The sequence below is a fragment of the Ornithorhynchus anatinus genome, chromosome 16, assembly GCF_004115215.2.
Source record: "Ornithorhynchus anatinus isolate Pmale09 chromosome 16, mOrnAna1.pri.v4, whole genome shotgun sequence".
In the NCBI taxonomy this organism is placed as follows: Eukaryota; Metazoa; Chordata; class Mammalia; order Monotremata; family Ornithorhynchidae; genus Ornithorhynchus; species Ornithorhynchus anatinus.
The window spans coordinates 8,554,578-8,568,997 of record NC_041743.1 but is presented as its reverse complement, the minus strand read 5'-3'; the positions used below and the strand labels follow the sequence as shown (position 1 = coordinate 8,568,997).

At 44.5% G+C, this 14,420-nt stretch overlaps 1 protein-coding gene across 5 annotated transcripts in view; it reads right to left on the bottom strand.

Annotated features, from left to right (window-relative positions):
• The window catches only part of RALGPS2 (Ral GEF with PH domain and SH3 binding motif 2), a 137,006-nt gene extending 124,033 nt beyond the window's left edge, over positions 1–12,973 (bottom strand). For 2 of the 5 annotated variants that reach the window (XM_039914331.1, XM_029081146.2), the window contains exon 1: positions 12,853–12,973. The gene's annotated coding sequence lies outside the window, so the exon portion shown is untranslated. Of the gene's footprint in view, positions 1–3,901; positions 3,971–12,852 lie in introns of those variants that run through there. The other 3 variants (XM_029081147.2, XM_007668928.3, XM_007668929.3) reach the window with 3 other exon arrangements.
• Positions 12,974–14,420: the final 1,447 nt, after the last annotated feature.

Below are 14,420 nucleotides of genomic sequence, written 5' to 3'. Positions count from 1 at the left end.
AGCCAACTAAGGGAGTGAGGAAATGAAGGAAAAGAGGTCAGCTCTGATCTGCACAGTGATCTATGTGGCAATGAGTATCTAAGGAGATATCCATTTATTTTGAAAATTGGCATTTTAATGGGAGCTGTTTTGAGGTGGTCTACAGATTGTGTTCAGATTTGTCTATTAAAATTAGGAGGTTGCAGAAAAGAAGAGGTAAAAGTAGTTGTAGGGACAAGCATTAAAAATCTGAAACAGGCCCACTCAGGCAGATTTCTGCAACAGTCTTTAACAGTCAATCAATCAATGGTATTTACTGAGTGTTTACTGTGAGCATACCACTGAACTGAGGGCTAGAGAAGTAGCATAGTCTAGCAGATAGAGCATGGCCCTGGGAGGTGAAGGATCCGGGTTCTAATTCCAGCTTCACCACTTATCTGCTGGGTGTGGGTAACCCTGGGCAAGCCACTTCACTTCTCTGTGCCTCAATTATCTCATCTGTAATATGGGGATTAAGACTGTGAGCCCCAGGTGAGACAGGGGCTGTTTCCAATTGTATCTACTCCAGTGCTTAGGACAGTGCCTGGCACTTAGTAAGAGTTTAACAAAAACCAATAAAAAAAAAAAGTTGATAGACCCGCTTCCTGCGCAGTTAGCTTATGGCTTTCTCTCTCCAGACTAACCTGCATATATATAAAATCAGTGATGGATTTCAGAATTATTTTATAGACTATCACTTTGAGATATTATTTTTACATTAAAACCAAGGAGAATAAAAACACCTTTCTTTGCCATAAGTGTCAGACCCTCTGGTTTCAAGCCTAAAGACTTTGGTACCCTTTTTTCCCCCTCAAAAAGAAATAAATGTGTCACAGAAAAGGTCAGCTTTGATTAAATTGGAAAACACAACAGCAGGGATGGAAGGCAGGAAGCTACTGGTCTCTGTGACTTGACACAGATTGCTTTTATATAAATTCATATTTGATAGTTTTCTAATACCAAAAATTCACAAACACGGGATGTGGTTCATAGCTACAAGACTGGGGTCCCTATATTCCTGAGCTGCATTCCCCAAACTACTTTAACAGGATCCACTCACTCCCTGGTGGTATCACACTTTTCAATTTTGGTTCCTGGATGCAAATAACTTTGAGGGGATCCTTGCCTCGGGGCACCCCCCTTTCCCCTGGTGTAAGGGAAAGAAAAAAGTAAAATTATACATATTTATTGAACACTTACTGTGTGCAGAGCACTGTACTAAGCCATAGGAGAGTATAATATAACAATATAACAGGAAGCAGCATGGCTTAATGGAAAGAGCACGGGCTTGGGAGTTAGAGGTCCTGGGTTCTAATCCCACTCTATCACTTGGCTGTGTGACTTGGGGCAAGTCACTTCTTTTCGCCTCAGTTCTCTCATCAGTAAGATGGGCATTAAGACTGTGGGACAACCTGATAGCAGCGTGGCTCAGCGGAAGGAGCCCGGGCTTGGGAGTCAGAGGTCATGGGTTTGAATCCCGGCTCTGCCACTTGGCAGCTGTGTGACTGTGGGCAAGTCACTTAACTTCTCTGTGCCTCAGTTACCTCATCTGTAAAATGGGGATTAAGACTGTAAGCCCCACGTGGGACAACCTGATTCCTCTGTGTCTACCCCAGTGCTTAGAACAGTGCTCGGCACATAGTAAGCGCTTAACAAATACCAACATTATAATCTTGTATCTACCCCACTGCTTACAGCAGTGCTAGGCACATAGTAAGCACTTAAATACCAGCATTATTATTATCTTACAGTCTAGAGGGAGACACAGACATTAATATAAATAAATGATAGATATGCAAGTAAGTGTTGTGGGGCTGGGAGGGGTGAATAAAGGGTTTAAATCCACATACAAGGGTGACACAGAAGGGAGTGGGAGAAAAGTAAATAAGAGCCTTAGTCAGGGAAGGCCTCTTGGAGGAGATGTGCCTTCAATAAGGCTTTGAAGGTGGGGTGAATAATTGTCTGTCGGCTATGAAGAGGGAGGGTGTTCCAGGCCAGAGGCAGGATGCGAGCAAGAGGTCGGCGGCGAGACAGATGAGATCGAGGTAGAGTGAGTAGGTTGGCATTAGAGGAGCAAAGTGTGCAGGCTGGGTTGTAGTAGGAGAGCAGCAAGGTGATGTGGGAGGGGACCAAGTGACTCAGTGCTTTAAAACCAATGGAGAGCACAGATCTCTGGGACAAGAGGGGAGGAGGAGAAAAGAAATGGGGGGAAGAAAAGGATGGCTTACCATGACTACGTAGAGATGAAGGAAAAGAAGAGGTAAACTGTGCCTAGCTGCCAAGGGACCTGGGAAGAATCCTGTAGGGGGAAAGATCTGAACAGGAAGTTTTCTGTCTCACTGGCCAGCAAAAGCAAGAAGAGACCCAAAAGATATGGAGATCAAAGTCTTATTTCCTCAACTGCCCATTTTGGGCCTTCATCTACCTAGAGAAAAAGAAGTGCTTGTTTCCTCTATTATTCCCCATTTTTCTTTCCTCTTTCACTGCTCCCAGATTAGATTTCTGACCACCTAATTCCACACTCAACATGTCATCTTGAGTGGGTTATTCTGAGGCCACTGCAGTGTGTCCTCTTCACTGTAGCATTTCACATACACTTTCCTCCACAGTGGTATCTGTTTAAAAATTCAGCTAAAGGTTCAGGAGTGTAGAATTAAAGCCTGATCTTTCAGCCTGCCTTCTAGTTTTTTATCAGGTAAAAACTGAGACTATTCTGCTACTACATGCCAGTTTAAAGGCCCAGGCAAAAATGTGTAGATTGTAAATTTCTCTCTCAGGATCCCAAATTAATTTCAATTAATAGTCTTGAAAATAACGGCTGGTTTCCACTCTACAAGAGCAGTAAATGTAAGAACAAGTGCTCGTATTTATAAGGGGAATGATGGACATTTGCTTATTCTCTAGTTTAAAAAAAAAATCTGACCTATTGGGTGACACTGCATATTATTCAGCTAATTATGCATTATCCTTGTGTGTTTGCTATTTATCTAACATCAGATTTTCTTAACTGTGAATGGTCCATCATCCTATGCATGCTTATCTCCTCATTATACAAGCCTTCTGAGGGTAGGCACTGTATCATTCTTCCTTCTGTATATTTTCTATCCTCTGTACTTGTTAAATTTTGAAAAATATTGAAGATAGAGGATTTAGATTTATGGCCTGGGCCTCAATAGGGCCACTTAAAAATCAATAATCGGATTTAAACTTTTGAAATGCACTATAATCACCGAACGCTTTGACATATCTTCAGAGGTAGAAAGATAGAAATGTGAAAGTTAAGTGCCCTGCCTAAAGCTCTAGAGACAACCTAACTGAAGAGAACTCAGGTCATCTTAGTCCAAGCTCAATTCACCAGATGATAAAATATTCTACATGAAGACATGACAATAATGGCAAATTTCTTGTGGGTGTCTATGGTTACATGGACATATCAAATAAACTGTACACCCACACAATTTAATCTTTTCTGAACAGAGTAAACACACAATAAATACCACTGGATAATACAAAGTAAAGATTTGAGCACAGGTGAAGCTGGTTTTAATTTCAGATGATCAGGTACAGCAAGCCATTTATTACTTGTGGTTAATAATCACAAAACCATCTTTTCTTTCATGGGTATCACCACATATTCTGTGACCAAATTATTTCATATTCACACTTCACAATAGGGTAATGGCACACTGATCCTCTGGACTTTAAGCACATAATGGGCACGAACATGTCTGCTGATTCTATTATGTTTTACTCTCCCAAGTGCTTAATCGTAAAGTGCTCAAAAAAATACCACTGACATCCAAAATGGCACATTATCTTTTCAAAGTTTACTAGTGGATTTGCTCACAATTCCCTGGGAGTTGGAAGAAATAGATACACTCACCTCCATCACCAAGCCCCTGCTGTACCTTCCCAATCCTCCACCCTCTCTGTCTAGGGAATTAATAGAGCTGTTGAACATGACGGGCTAACAAGTACACTCGGGGCTGAAAAGGAGAGAGCAGAGTCCTTACTGTGGAAGATAGTAAAGAGATGCCCACCTTCAAATTCTCTCTCGGAACAAACAGGTCATAGGAATTAAATCAAAATTTGGCGACTAAGCAGGATATTTTTTAACTAATTTGGTAAAATGTAAACACATCACCTGGCCCAGAGGACATCCACCTGAGAGTTCTGACAAAAGTTGGAGGAGCAGTAGCAGGACCCTCGGTGAGTTTGCCTTATTGCTAATAATAATAATAATAATGTTGGTATTTGCTAAGGGCTTACTATGTGCCGAGCACTGTTCTAAGCGCTGGGGTAGACATAGGGGAATCAGGTTGTCCCACGTGGGGCTCACAGTCTTAAATCCATTTTACAGATGAGGGAACTGAGGCACAGAGAAGTTAAGTGACTTGCCCACAGTCACACAGCCGACAAGTGGCAGAGCTGGGATTCGAACTCATGAGCCCTGACTCCAAAGCCCGTGCTCTTTCCACTGAGCCACACTGCTTCTAACTATTGCTACCAACAGCCACTCCACTAGAAGATTGGTGGGTAGATCGACAATGAAACTGCCATCTACAAGATGGGCTCCAGATGTGTTCTGAGAGTCTCGTTTATATTTTTGGCAAGGTAAATAGAAAGCATAATTAATTAGGACCAGTGAGCACCTAAAAAAACTGTCTTTTGGGAGAAAAACATAGTTTCCCTAAGCAGAAATCATGCCTCACTACTAGTTGGTCATACTTCTTTGAAACAGTCAATAACCATTTTGCCATTTGGAGTGGAACCTGGAGACATAACAGATTAATATTTTTGAAAGGTCTTTGATAAGGTTCCTTGCTAAAGATTAATTAAAAGATCAAGTAATTATGTGATTGCAGGGAATGCTGTCCATGGATAGGAAACAGACTAGAAGTTGAGAAACAAAAGATAAGGGATAATGGCCACTTTCTAGGCTTAAAGTTACACATAGTGGGGTCCTCTAAGGTTGAATGTTATGACAATTTGTTTTACTTCTTCATAAATGATCTGGAAGGACTTGACTCCCTGCTCTTTTTTAACTGTCACATTCAGTCCGTTGGTAAATCCTGCTGGCTCTTCCTCCCAACTGTCATCTCATCTTACATTCTTGAACAGTCATTTCACATTTCAGCACTTCTACGCTTCCTAAACATCCAAGTACTCCCAAACTCCTATAACACTTATGCTTAAGTATGTCTGTCCCCTGCTAGAGTATAAGCCCCCTAATGGCAGGGATCATGTATATTAATTACATTCTCCCAAATACTTAGTATAATGCTCTGCAAAAAGTAGGTGCTCAATAAAAACTTGTTGTCACTATTTTTGCACTTAATCTCCCAAAGCACTTTTATGCAGAGACACTTAAATTTTATGTTATTTAAACATTTCTTCCTACCTATAAATTACTTTGCCTTCCTTTTTCTACTTGTTAGGCAGGGATTGTGCCTCCTACAGCGAGTACTTTTCCAAACACACAGCACAGCAGATAATAAATACTAACGACTGATTTATTTTTGATAGACTGTGGTAGAAAATTAGGGGATATTCTTCCGGCCATGCATGGCTCTAGAAAGAATGTGATGAAGTATCACAAAAATGGTTGTGTGAACGTGTGCTGTGACTGTCAAGGTGTACTTACATAAGCGTTTTCCGTAACATGGGATTCACCTAGAACAAAACTTTTGTGTCATCAATCCATCAAAGGTATTTATTGAGCATTTACTGTGTGCAGAATACTGTACTAAGCAATATGAAGTACTGAGTATATTCTCCCCATTGCTTAATACAGGGACTGGTACAATGTAAACACAAATCTTTTTGATGTTGAAGATTCTTACGCTTCAGCTCTGCTCATGGGGCGGGTCTAGGATGACAGAAATCCTACTTCATTCTCAGACATACATGTAGGTGTGAGAGGGCCATGCATCTATTTCTCCTCAGACTAACTAGGAGACAGGACTGGATTCTATCACCAACATTTTAACACCCCTTTCAGCAAATCTGCTATTCCGTTTACTAAAAAGGGTAAAAAGAACTATTTATTTTAAAAGTTAAAATCTTAACCCAAGTACATTCCCCAGTGATGTGAAACAGGTTGTAAAGAAGCATCATTACTTTGTACTCTCGGATAGGCTACTGAATACAAAGAAGAGTTGGAAAAACTAAAGGTTAAAGTTTATAAAGCACTGTCAGAGTCATGAGTGATAGGTGCATTAACAGAAGCCAAAAATACTTATGATTCTTAATATATCCACAGTAGGGAGCTGACATGTTATCTCCCAGAAGGCTCCATAAACACTGGCCAATTTTCTCTGCATCCTTAGCATTTGTCCCCTTGGAAGGTGTCAAATTGTTACCAAGTATAAATTGCACCGTACTGCATGACAGCGAGCTTTTGATTTTTAAGACCTACTCTAACAAGTGCTTAATACAGTGTTCTGCACACTGTAAGTGCTCAATGAATACTACTGATTGATTAAAAGTGTCCCTGTTTATGCCCCTAAACCAACTTAGCCTATGACAACAAAATTTCCAGACCACTACAATTACAGGTTCCCCTGAGATTCATTAACATGAATTCACTGTAGTACAAAGCATTTTGTTCATTCTATCGAATTTACTGAACACTTAATGTGGGCAAATCACTGTACTAAGCACTTGGGAGAATACAATATAACAACAGACACATTCCTGCCCACAAGGAGCTCACAGTCTAGAGCATTTCACTCTCAATATTACTTACTTTTATTCAGGCTACCTCACACTTTTATAAAAGTCAACACGATAAGTTTCATTTGCATTCCTAGTCAGTGGCTCAACCAAAGGCCCTTCTCTACAAATTAATAGCAACATGCTTTGAAATCTTGGTGTTAACTGTTTCACCAAAAATAATCCTTTCCCAATTAGCCATTTTTTATTTAGCACCTATGTGCAGAGGACTGTATTAAATGCTTGTTAGTACAATAAATGAAGGAGACATGATCTTTGCCCACATTCCAAACAATTAGATCTAGCCTTCTCTTTTAGGAAGCAAACTGAAAAACACCTATGCCAAAATAATTTCTTCAGGCAAAGCAATTAACATGTCATTTCAGAGCCAGCAACTCTACATTTCTGAAAGGGAGAATTCTCACTCCCAGGGGGAAAGAAACACCCAAAAAACCCTACCCTCGGAAGCCAAATACTGAGAATCTTCTAAAAAGAAATACACAACCATCTAGATAATCATCACAAAGAGGAATCTTTGTCTACAAAGGGAAAATCCGCCTCAGAAGGGAAATCTGTTCAAATAAAATAGTCATGAAAGCAAAAAACGGAAGCATATCAATTAGTTCAAGATGAGAGCTTTATTTTCAGTCATTTTGGCTCTAGAGCAGCATATCATTCAAGAGCCAGTACTAAAAGTTCTCTGTGGTAGTATACATAAACTGCCAAAGAGGCACCCACAACCTAACTCTCTAAGGAGCCCAGTTACTTACACAGTGGCTAAATGGCTTGACATGATTTAGAAAGCGTAATTTTATTCTTAACTTCATTGTTTTTCTTTAAATCCAGCAGGATACAAGTACGTTAGTTGTTTTTACTGTGTTTTGGGATCCTTCGATACCACTGAATTGTGTTGAGACTTGGTTTTGTTATATTGGCACCATTTATCTTCCTAAATTCATTCAATAGTATTTATTGAGCGCTTACTATGTGCAGAGCACTGTACTAAGCGCTTGGGATGAACAAGTCGGCAACAGATAGAGACAGTCCCTGCCGTTTGACGGGCTTACAGTCTAATCGGGCTTACAGTCTAATCAGTCTACACACTGTTACAGTCTACACTTTCCTAAAGTGAAAGCTGTGTCAGAAAGAGTGCATTCTAGTTACTCTTGCAATCAGCTTTTGGTCCAGTGGCAACAGCCTGTCCCTGAAAGTCAGGGGACTGCTGTATGACCTTGGGCAAGTCACTTCCCTCTTATGGGCCTCAAGTGCAGAGTGGGGATTAAAACCCTGTTCTCTCTCCTCCTCAGACTTTGAGACTCTGGAGGGACGGGGAGTGTGCCCAGCCTGTTTATCCTATATCTATCCCAACGCTTAGTATAGGTCTTGACACAGAGTAAGTGCTTAACAAATACAATTATTATTATGAATACTATGTTATCAATCACTAAAATTTGGCATCTCCTAATTGTCTTCTTTCTAATGTATATAGAATACTGACCCAGTGTCAGAATTAACGCATTTAAAGAAGCCATTTATATCAGCACAAAGGGCTCAATGAATATGACAGATTGATATCGAAGGATGTTTTCCTCTTCTTGTCAGATGAATCTAAATCTATATGCTGTAGCAAACGTTTGGGGAGTTGTTTTTATTCCAGTGCAGTCCTCTGATATTAGCCAATCTTCCTTAGAAGTTAATAGCCAAAGGTGTTTAAAACAAAATGTTAAGAATGAATTGATTACTAATGACAATAGTAATATGTGGTATTCATTAAGCACTTACTATATGCCAAGCACCAGGGTATATTCAAGTTCATCAAATTAAACACAATCCACGTCCTGCTTGGGACTCAGGGTCTAAAAGGAAGGGAAAACAGGTATTCTGTCCTCATTTTACAGATGAGGGACCTGAGGCACAGAAGTTAAGTGACATGCCTAAGGTCACACTGCAGGCAAGTGGCAGAGCAAGGACTAAAACCCAGGTCTCCTAACATTTAATCCCACACTCTCTCCTTTCAGGGATGCTTAGACTTTAAATATCATTGTCTTAATAAAAACTTCAGAATCCAAATGAAATTCCACCTTGTAGACAGGATTCACCTATAACACCTTGCTCCTAAAATACTTGTACCATTAAAAAAATCCACCAAACCAATTCCCAAACTGCTTCATAGTGAAAATATTAAAATATACTTCATTAAACAAAAAAATTAAACAAAAAATCCCCAAAATGCAATGCTCTATGAGAAACTGAAACAGCCAATACCATAGCTTAAAATTAATCAGTTGAAAAAGTCACAAAATGCTGGTCAACTGGGTCAGTGGAGTACTGAATCATCACTCGGAAAAAAAATATTAAAACCACAACACTGAGGACAGCCGAATGGTATGATGCATTTCGCATTTCGGCAGATCTGTCCAAGATGCCCACTAAGATGTCCAAGAACGGGAAGTGGGGTCTCGAAGGATCTTTGGTTTAAAAAAGTAAAACTAATGGGCCTTGTTGTCCCTCCCCTCCAAATATGCACGAGGACTACAGGCAGAAAGACAACTCAGATTTTCTTTACCATTTCTACAGAAAACGTTTAAGAACAGCAAAAAAACAATACAGAAGTACGCCCACTCTACAGACATCATTTTAAAAGTATTTCATTTCACTATCTAGACCAAGAGAGTTAAGATGTTTATAAAAATTACCTGAAGTCTAAATGTTATCATACAATTTGGGGCATAGTTATTTTTGGTGTTCTTAGGAACCAGGAAAGATAGGTCATTTTCACCAGCTGTTTAAATGCCTGTTTTCCCTTTTTACTGATGTTCCTTTACTCTTCTACTTGAAAGAAAAATGTATAAGCAGATGTATTTAGGGAAGAGACTGTGGGCCTTAGAGTAAAACAGCAAACCTGCTTTGCTTGAAAATACTCTATGGCAAATAATAAATTGGGGGAGAGGGATCTGTTCATTTACAGAAATGGAGGTTTCTTCATTATGAAAGCACAAACCCTGACATTAACAGGGCCTATGAACACAAATCAAGGTGTAGTCTATTACAGTATCTTCCAGATGCCAGAGCTATAATTCTTGTAATAAATGTTATTCATTTTAATTAAGACGTGTTTCTCCAATGACATCATGCTTTAGAGACCCAAGATCATATTTTTTTGAAATTATGCGACTATTTCATTGAAATCTGTGGGAAAACATCTGCCTTAGGTTCCAAATAAATCAATACTAAATCCCTCTCTGAAAGTGTGTTTTAAAAAACCCACAGTGTTTTCATATAGTTTCTTCTTATTGAAGAGAAAAACAAAATGAATCATGAGGTTTTGGAGATGCAGATGATACCTTAAAAATTATGTTGCAATTTGGCAGAGAAGACACAGAATAATTTTCGCTGACAACTACTGCTTCCAGAGTTCCAACTACAGTGCGTCAATAATCTTGTGGGCTTAAGGGGTTTTAATTTCAAGATATTAGTAATAAAAAACTAGAATTCTAAAAACAGGTAGACCATACAATATTAAATCGTTGAAACCAGACTTTCAAAAGGGGAAGTGAGCCAAATATATATATATATATATATATATATATGCCATATTAAAAAACTAGACTCTAAAAACAGATAAACCACACAATACTGGTGAAAGAAACCTTTATATATTAGTGAACCAAATATATACGACATATTAAACGTATTGACTATTCTTACCTAGTTCTACTGAAATGATAGCCAACATACACAGGTATGCTACTTGATTTCATTCTATAAAACACAAGGCAAATTTTCAGGATTTTGAAACCACTGGCTAAACTCTTGGGCTACAGGGATAAAGTTTCAGGTAGAAGAGGCTAGTACTTCAGTGATTTCAAATTTCTGAAGGATTCTACCATCCGCCAAGGATGGATTCGGCCATAAGACTCAACACTTGAAGACTTAAGATTTAGTGGACTCTTCTACATCACCTTTATAAGCGTAATTACGTTGGGTGGAGATAGAGACGGGGCTAGCGCGATAGGGCCTACTTGCCTGCACTAAGTCGTATACGCAGATTGCCAAATTCTTCAAATAATCTGATGGCCCTTTGACAATACACTTACAAATCACTAGCACAATATGAATCACTGAGGGACAGTGGAGCTAAAAATACACTCAAGGGTGACAACTGGTAAACACTGGAAGGGAACCCAAGTCCACTTGGTGCAACTAGTTTTGCACACACATGACATAACACTCCCACTCGAAAAACATCTAGGCATCCAACTCCATGTTTCAATAGGGACCCTGGGAAACCCACCCTTTCCCTTTCCCCTCCTCCACACCAACATGATGCCCTTCCTTCTCCCACACCAAATATTTACCATCTGTACCGTGCCCGGCACCTAGGACCCCAGGGCTTCTTCCCATACAGTCGCTCTGGGCCAGAGAAAGTGGCCCACCTCTAAAGTTTAAACATTCCAACCACAGAAAAGAGGGACTCAGCTGGGGCAAAAACGATTCCGGGGCTGGTTCCTATTGGGCAGGGATTGTCTCTATCTGTTGCCGAATTGTAAGAGAAGCAGCGTGACTTGATGGGAAGAGCCCGGGCTTGGGAGTCAGAGGTGGTGAGTTCTAATCCCGGCCCTGCCACTTATCAGGTGTGTGACTTTGGGCAAGTCGGTTCACTTCTCTGTGCCTCAGTTACCTCATCTGTAAAAAGGAGATACATCGACTCATTCGGGCCATGAGGCTCTTATTTATAACTTGAGAAATGCCACCCTGGGTCAGACCAGTGAGCCCTACTTGGGACGCCCTGATGACCTTGTATCTACCCCGGCGCTTAGAACAGTGCTCGGCACATAGTAAGCGCTTAACAAATACCAACATTAATTGTGCACTCCAAGCGCTTAGTGAGTGCTCTGCGCATAGTAAGCGCTCAATAAAAACGAACGAATGAATGAAGCACCGCCTCCAAATGCCCAGCGGGTCTTGTCGCTACCAGGAGTCGCATCGCTCCTCTTAGACCGCCACCCAAACTGGACAAAAAACGGTGTTGGCCATCCTCCTCCTCCCCCGGTATGGGAGAGGGGATCGAGGCCAGGAGGATGACTATCCCAGGCTCGATTCAATCAGACTGGGGGGCCCGTCAGTGGGCAGGGATTGTCTCTATCTGTTGCCGAATTGCCCATTCTGTGTGCAGACCGCTGTGCTAAGCGCTCAATAAATACTATTGAATGAACTGGTGGGGTGGGGGTGGGGGGGTCTCTTTTTGGACGCCCGCGTGTGGCCGATGCTCCGGACCGAAAAACCTCGGCCTTTTGCAGCCCTCCAGGTGGCAAAGGCCAACGCCAACAGGGAGCTGGGTTTGCCCAGGGAAGTCGGCGTTTGGTGGGGGTCGCGACAGGTCAGCCTGGAGGCGCCAGGGCATCGGGGGGCTCCCCGGGTTCTGCAGCTGGGCGAGGGGGGGGGGGCTCTCTGTGTCCTGGGGGCCTCTACTCCATAGCAGGTCATCCCACACCTGCCCGGGAAGGGAAGCCCCGGACACCGAGGCGCAGGGGAAGGGTCCCGGTGATCGATTAAGGACCAGCAGGGTTGGGGGGAGAGAGGCGAGGACAGAAGGGGGGTCTCCACGACCCTGGGCTCGGAGAGGGGACCCCCCCCCCAGGCCCGGGGGGCAGCAGGGCCGGTCCTGCCCCGGTTGGGGTCGGGGGGGCGGCCCGCACCCCGCCCCCCCCCCCGCCCTTGCCTCGGTGGAAGCCTGGAGCGGCAGCGCCCCTTCATCCCTTCCATCGCATTTAGTGAGCGCTCGCTAGGTGCAGAGCTCTGTGCTAGGCGCTCGGAGGGACACCTGGGCAGGGGAGCGAAGCCACCCCTGCCGCCCGGCGGGCTGAGGGTCGAGGCGGGGGAGGCGGGCAGCGAAGGAGAACCCTCCCCCCGAGCGCCTCCGCCCAGCCCGGGGGGGCTCCCCGGGGCCGGGGGCCGCGCAGCAACACGTTGGGGGCGGCTCCCCCGCGCCGGCTACCGGGGAGACGCCGCCGCCGCCATTCCCCAGGCGCCGCGGGAGGCTGAGGAGCGGGGCCGGGAGACGCAGACACCCAGAGACGCAGAGAGAGCTGCCGCCCCCCGCCCGCCCTCCCTCCCTACCGGCTCCTCCGCAGGTCCGCGTCCAACGGGGCTGGGCGGCGGCGGCGGCGGCGGCTCCGGGCGCCTCTGTCGGTGACCGGTCCCGGCGGCTCCTCCTCGGGAGCCCCTGGGCCGGCGCTGGCGCTCACCCTCCGCGCGCGCGCCCGCCGCCGGGAGCGCGCAGGATCCACCCGCACGCGCGGGGGGCGGGGCCGCGCGCGCGCGCACCAACGGTGCTCCCGAGAAGGGGGGGGGTAGGAGGGGAGGCGCGCGCCCGCCCGCCTCCTCTGGGCCCGACCAACGTGCGGGCGGGGGGCTGCGGCGGCCCCTGGCCCCCAGGTGGTCCGGCCCGCCGCCGCGCCTGCGCATTCCGGCCCGGCGGTGGGCAGAGGGCCGGGGGCCCCCGGGACTCACCTTGGGCTCGACCGGTCCTGCCGCTCCGCCTCACCGGTCACCCCTATAAAGCCTCCCCAAACCCGCCCCTCGGGATAGGATCACTCACCCACCCGCCAATCAATCAATCAATCAATGACACCGGCCCACGAGGTGCAAAGTACTGCGCCCTTGGGAGAGTGCGACTTAGCAGACACCCTGTCCACGAGCTTCCAGTTGGGAGGGGGACACCGACACTAACATATACAATAATAATAATGATGTTGGTATTTGTTAAGCGCTTACTATGTGCAGAGCACTGTTCTAAGCGCTGGGGTGGACACGGGGTCATCAGGTTGTCCCACGCGAGGCTCACAGTCTTCAACCCCATTTTACAGATGAGGTCACTGAGGCACAGAGAAGTGAAGTGACTTGCCCACAGTCACACGGCTGACAAGCGGCAGAGCCGGGATTCGAACCCATGACCTCTGACTCCCAAGCCCGGGCTCTTTCCACTGAGCCATGCTGCTTCCCATATATATATATATATATATATATATATATTGGATATTCCTACTATTATGGCATTTCTTAAGGCCTCTTACTATGTGCCAGTTATTGTACTAAGCACTGGGGTTGAGAGAGTTTCATACTCTGAAGGCCCTGAGTTCGCTCCTCAGAGGGGTCAAGTTTTCAAGCACTCAGTACAGAGCTCTGCACATAGTAAGCACTCAGTACAATAAAATGGTGGTATTTGTTAAGCACTTACTATGTGCAAAGCACTGTTCTAAGCGCTGGGGGGGATACAAGGTGATCAGGTGGTCCCACGTGGTGCTCACAGTTTTTAATAACAGGCATAGAAAAGTGAAGTGACTTGCCCAAAGTCACACAACTAGCAAGCGGCGGAGCCAGAATTCGAACCCATGACCTCTGACTCCCAAGCCCGGGCTCTTTCCACTGAGCCACACTGCTTCTCCATAAATACAATTGAATGAATGGAGAAGCGGCCTGGCATAGAGGAAAGCGGCACGGCGTTGGGAGTCAGATGTCGTGGGTTCTAATCCCTACTCCGCTGCTTATCGGCTGGGTGACTTTGGACCAGTCACTTCTCTGTGCCTCAGTTACCCCAACTGTAAAATGGGATGAAGACCGTTAGCCCCACGGGGGGCAACCTGGTATCCTTGTATCTACCCCAGCGCATAGAACAATGCTTGGCA